Below are 6765 nucleotides of genomic sequence, written 5' to 3'. Positions count from 1 at the left end.
CTGACTTGACTTTCGACAAAGACCATTTAACAGAGAAAGGATCTTTCCAACAGAAAGTGCTAGAACAACCGGTTGTCCGTACGCAAAAATGCCAACCGCAGGACTCCTTAAACCCTTCATGAAAATTAACTGAAAACGAATCACTGACTTAAATGTAATATATAAAAACACAAACTCCTAAAAAATAACATAGGAGAAAACCTAGATGACATTGTGTATGGTAATGACTTTTTGGATAGAATACCAGACACACAATCCATAAAAGAAACAATAGATTGGACTTCATGAAAATTAAAAACTTCTGCTCTGTGAATAATAATGTTAAGAGGAAGAAAAGGCAAACCATAGGCTGGGAGGAAATACTTGGCAAAAGATACATCTGATAAGGCACTAGATCCAGAAATATACAAAGAACACTTAAAACCCAGTGATAAAAAGCAAGCAATCCAATTAAAAGCAGGCCAAAGATCTAAACAGATGTTTCACCGGAGAAGACATACAGGTTACAGAGAGCACATACTCAAAAAGATGTTCGATGTCACTGGTCCTTAGGGAAAGGCCAATTACAAAAGCCACACACTTATCAGAATGGCCCAAATCCTAAACCGAGACCTATGGAGTGACGTGGACTCTCGCTCACCACAGGTGGGAGTGCCAAATGGCACAGGAACTTGGAAAGTGGTTTGGTGGTTCCATTCGAAGCTAAACTCGGTCTCGGCATATTACCCAGCAGTCACGCTCCTGAGTACTGTACCCAAATGATCTGAAAACAAAAGTCCACAACAGACTATGTGCACGTGTTTATAGGAGTGTCATTCATAACTGACAAAACCCGGAAGCAACCAAGATGTTCTTCAATCAGTGAATGGATAGACCGACTCTAGAACACCCAGAAAATAAAGCACAAGGAGGGAGGAGCTGCCAAGCCACGAACAGGTGTGGATTAATCTTAAACGCCTGTCGTTAAGTGAAAGAAGCCAGTCTGAAAAGGCTACACCACATCATTTCCATGACGTTCTGGAAAACACAGAACCGTATAGACGGTAAACAAGTCAGTGGGCACAACAGATTCAGCGAGTGGGGAGCATAGTGCAGAGTAGACAAAATAAGGAATTTTATAGAGTGATGAAAATATTCTGTAGGCTAATACGATGATGTCTACATGATACTGAGCTTTTGTCGTAACCTATAGAACTTTATAGAGAAAAACAATGAACCTTAATATAGAAGAAGAATAATATTAACAAAAAACTTTTAGGAGGTTAGAGAATGCCACGATAGAATACAGAAGGTGTCAAAATGATTTTATTGGATTAAAAATGTATGAAACAACTTCACCGAAGAGTGTGGGAGAAGCTGCTCAACTAACTTCGTAAATGGGTGGAATCTCTAAAAGTAAACACACACACACACACACACACACACACACACACTAAACTAAAACTTTAGCCCAGCACTGTTGTAAACTTCTATAGGTTGTAAACTTGCTTCTCAAGGGTTCAGGCTGACACTTCCAGTATTTTTACGTGTTTACCGGAAGAGAACAAAGAAGTAAGGAGCCGGCAGATGGTGGGAACCAAGTTTCCTACTGTGGCAAGTCTTCAGTTGATTTTGAAAACATTACTTTAAACAATTTTTGCCAACGTTTGTTGATTTTATGGAGGAGGGTGATTGTGGAGGTACCACCTCTCTATGCCTGCTGATGGCGCTGTTAATACTAAGGATTGTTTGTGATGTGCAGGGGAGGAAAAATGATTTTCCTTCAACCCTTCTAGGTTCTTGGCTGAGAAAAACAAACAGAAGACTAATAGCACGTACACATGGGAGAGACCCAGGAAAACTGAGCAACTGCCTGAAATGGCACAAGCCACCACCTTAAATGCCATCTCTGCTAAAGACAGAGAACAGTGTGGCGGGTGACAGTTACGGGAGGTGCTCAGGACAAACAGTAAACAAGGGAAAGTTTATTTGGCAGGTTTAAGTCAGTTACCTGCTCCATTGACAAGTTTCTAGAGATTTAGTCCCCTCTTCCGTGTGCAGAGGAAGAGACACTTACAAATGGAGATTTGCTTTATAAATGTTAATTTCTCTCACTGAAAGTTTCATTTCCACTTGTCTTTAGAGTTTTTCCAGCATCTGCTGTTCCTTAAAATCAATAAGCCTAAAATAAGCCTATGCCAAAGAGGTAAATTTTGGTGTGGCGAATTCTGCTCCCCTTCACATGGTTTTAATGAAAGACATTTTAAATGTGTAAATTTTGAAAATATCAATAATTTAAAGCATTGCCAAACACTGTGGATGAAATAAAAAATGATATCGTTAACACATTCTGAAGGTTTTATGTGTAAAATTGAGATGAAAAACATCAGGTTTGCTCTCAGTGAAGTTTCGAAATATATTTTGTAAAGAAAATCATTAAAAACGTACCATGTATTCTGAGGTTGTGAAAATTATCTAAGGCCGTGGGACCACATACGACTAATACAAAGGAAAGAATCACGGTAATAAAGTATTAAGATCTTTCTCTATTCCTGGCAATCATCTTGTCTCTTGGCTCAGGTGTGGAGTATCTTGGACATCCCTGAGCTGGAGAAGAAACGATTTTGTCCATGTTTCAGACACACTGAGTAATGTAGATTCCAAACCTAGAAATGAGCTGAAACTCTAAGGGGTTTGAGTTCCATTTACAGTTGGCAAAAATGTACCTTTCAAAAAAAAAGAAAAGGCAGTGTGAGAAAAGCAAATTCCAACTACCTGAGCTGTTGAAAAATGTGATAACTGTTCTTTTGAAAGATCTCGAGCTGACATAAGCCAACTTTTATGCACCTCAGCCCCGCCGTGAGAGGTGGGGATGACGGAAAACAGAACGTTGGAGGGCAGCTGAAAGCTTAAAACTCTCTGCAAATTGAAATCCAGATAAGAAGGAAGGAGGACAGTATCCGAGGTAAAACGTTTTGCTTTCATAAGGTTCAATTCCCAGTTCCCAATTACCTTATAATTTATTTAAGAGTTCAAAATCATTTTTTCTGCCCTTGGTTTCCTAGCAAATTGAGGTAACAGACACAATTTCTAAGCCCAATAATAGACTTGTGAAAGTAGACATTAAAAGCTTCCGCCTGTCGTTAAGTGAAAGAAGCCAGTCTGAAAAGCCTACACCACATCATTTCCATGATGTTCTGGAAATAATAGACTTGTGAAAGTAGACATTAAAAGCTTGAGAGATGAAAAAAATAAATTTATCCTGCTTTCAAACATGATCACTTATTCTGGGACCAGCCCAGGAGATGAAGCCACAGACACAATGATGGACATACCATGACTTGGGACTCATAAAGACGAGCTTCTGATGGGACGGCATCTCTGAGTGCTAATTGGCTAACATAATAATGGCAAACACTGACTGGCTATGCTGAGCTGTGCGGGTTACAGCATAGAGGAGAAACGTGTTGTGTTTGTTACTCTGTGTAACCAGCCTGAGATAGGTCTGGTGCTCAGTGGGGGTTCACTGGTATGGCCTCCCCAGTTGTTGGTGAGCATAGCCTGTTCTGAACTGTCCTGACTAATACTATTCCCGCTGTTAAGTGCTTCAGGCGTTACTATTTTGCTTTGACTTTGAACTCTGATACGTCCACGATCATGGCTGTCTAGTCCAAATTACAATTTCTTTGACTGGCCAAAGCCTTGCTTAAGAATGGAGAAAAAGGAAGCCTCATACCCTGCTGGTGGGACTGCAAATTGGTACAGCCGCTATGGAAAACAGTATGCAGGTTCCTCAAAAGCTAAGAATGGATCTACCGTATGATCTGGCAATCCCTCTACTGGGTATTTACCCCAAAGACTTGAAAACCCATATTCGAAAAGATAATTGCACACCGATGTTCATAGCAGCATTATTCACAGTGGCCAGGACATGGAAGCAACTGAAGTGTCCTATGATAGATGATTGGCTAAAGAAGCTGTGGCACATATCTACAATGGGATATTACTCAGCCCTAAGAAGAGATGAAATACTGTCATTTGCAACAACGTGGATGGACCTCGAGATAATCATGCTAAGCGAAATAAGCCAGACAGAAAAAGTTGAAAATCACATGATATCACTTATATTTGGTATATAAACCTAAAAGCAGCAAAGGAACAGGACAAACAAACAGACTCATGGACATGGATAATGGACTAGTGGTTACCTGAGTGGGGGAGGGGGGAAGTAGATGTGGTAAAAAGGGTCAAATATGTGGTGACAGAAAGAAATCTAACTATGGGAGGTGAACACACAATGCGATATATATATGCCTTACTGTTAAAATGTACAGCTGAAACTTATTGGATTTCATTAACCAATGTCACCATTTCGTTAGTTAATTGATTAACTAATTAAGTAACTACAATTTAATTAGTTAATTTTTAAAAAGTTAAAAAAATTGTAGTTTTTAAGAATGGAGGTTGTAATCACTGAGGAATCCCCATAATACTTTAAAATGACTCTTAAGTTTAGGTAATATCTAAACTGTTTCTAAAAAGGAAAAATAAACCTCTCCAACTCTTATTAGTTCCCTTAAAATGCTACCGCAGTATGTATCCAGGTAAAACTAGATACGAATTCTGTTCTTAGAACTTTTACTCAAAAATTGCTAAATGATATTTCACGGCGTTTTCTCTCATATTCCTGTTCTGTCCCCTTCAAATGGGTAGCTGACCCTGCAGTCCCCAGCCCTAGGGACGCTGCACAGCATTGTCCTTGTCGCCTGGCCCCTTGGCGTGCTTCCCAGAGCCTGCTGAGGCAAACATGTTTTTCATAGAAACAGAGTAGCTTAAAAGAGGTTTTCTTTTTCCTTTTTTTTTTTTTTCCATCATTTATATTTTCCTTTAGAATAGAATATCCACGGCAGGGGGAGAGGCTGAAAAGAAAATGTGCACATGCTGTGTCTCTAGCATCTGGGGTTCTCCTACTTAGCGTTGGGGACCACTCCAGAAGAATGACCCCAGAATGGAACGGCTTTCTCTAGGAAAGTGAGACCAAAAGCGTAAAGGATGATCACATCCTTGGGGGAACAAAATTTCTTTCTCCCAAGCATACTGCAGAGGTAAAAAGGACATTTAGACACGACCGAAGCATCGTTTCCACACTCAGATTTGTTTATCGGTGTTCACAGATGCTTTATTTGTAATGATCCCCAAATGGACACAATCCGAGCATCCATGATTGTGAATGGATAGAGTGTGGTATAAACACGCAATGAATTACTACTCGGCGATAAAAAAGGAGTTAATATTCAAGCACACAACCTGGGTGGATCACAAAATAATAAAAATTTGTCAATCGCTATAAAAATATTGCTACCATTGTTCTTTTAGAACCGTGTCGTATGGTGAGTGATTGTCTTTCCTTCCTCTGCTACTGACTTCACATCGCGTTCACTCGATCTTGCTGTGAAGGTCTCACTTGGACACTAAACCCAGTTCTGTTGTCTTTAGCTTTGCTAAGGTATGTGACACAAAATCAGCTCGCTCCACTGTGATCATAAACACAGGCACAAAGCCAAGCGCTAGATCACATGTCAGTGATAAGATGGTCATTCCCATGACCTGAATATGCTTATCAATAAGTTTTATAGTATAATCGAAATGAAATCTCTTTGGTATATCTTAAACTGTATGTCAATTACATCTCAATAAAACGGAAAACAACGGAAGTATAAAATTAAAAAAAAATTCTCGTTGAGAACAATGAGCAATAGCACATTCTCAGAACGCAATTTTAGAAACACTGTTTTATAGGGAGGAATACGAATGCAGTGAGAATGCAAAGGTTCAGGTCTAAACTGGACAACAAAGGAGCTGCAGGACCTCGGGCAACGTATCGAAATTCTTTGAGAATTGTTAATTGTCTGTTAACGAACTTGACATTTTACTAAACAGCTTAGCCACCACTTACATTAAATAGCTTGCCATTCCCAGGTTCAAATACATTTACTAAAATGGAAATTAACACTGAACTATCATTTCTTTTGTGAAATTATATCTTTTACTAGAAGATTATAGTTTGAGAGAATTTATGATGTGGCATTAGGTTTACCTAATACCATGGCTTTTCTCGATGGTTCTTTTATCTTCTATTGTGCATTTAAGAAATAATGGAGAATTGAGTTGTAACTTCAAAATCAGAAATTAGAATGTGTTGAGTGAAGTTTGATCCTCCAAATATGAGCAGGTTTACCTTTTCGTATTTTGGGGGGTTAGCGATATTCTCAGGTGTCAAATATGTATTTTATAAATTTTATGTTTTTACTCAATATATGCTTTTAATCAAGAAAGCATGAATGTTTTTATTAGATAGAATGTTTTTTATTGACATATATATGAATAAAACTAAGTGAAGTGTTTTGTAAAACACAAAATAGTGTGTCCCTCTTTGTGTGTGTGGAAAACTATTGGAAAGAGGATGGGGTATATTATAGAGAAAAGCATCCTGTTTCTGGAAAACTGACATTTCTGTCATCTGTTCTGTGGAGTTTTGTTTGTGAATGGAGAATCAGACCGAAATAGATATTGACCACGAGAGGTTAACCTAATTCAGGTGGAGTCAGCTTCTCAGTCCTTGGCTAGGCAGAAGGAGGCAATGTTGAATGCATTTGTGTTTAAGCCATCTTGTAGTTTGATGATATGTACCTATCAAATAATTTTTATAACATATAATTAATGGTTTTGATTGTAGGCTTATGTGCCCAGGTACATTGTAATGTTGCTGAGGGCTTTGTCTTATAT

The sequence above is a fragment of the Pteropus alecto genome, unplaced genomic scaffold (assembly GCF_000325575.1).
Source record: "Pteropus alecto unplaced genomic scaffold, ASM32557v1 scaffold14, whole genome shotgun sequence".
Classification (NCBI taxonomy): Eukaryota; Metazoa; Chordata; class Mammalia; order Chiroptera; family Pteropodidae; genus Pteropus; species Pteropus alecto.
Note: the sequence above shows the minus strand (reverse complement) of the source record.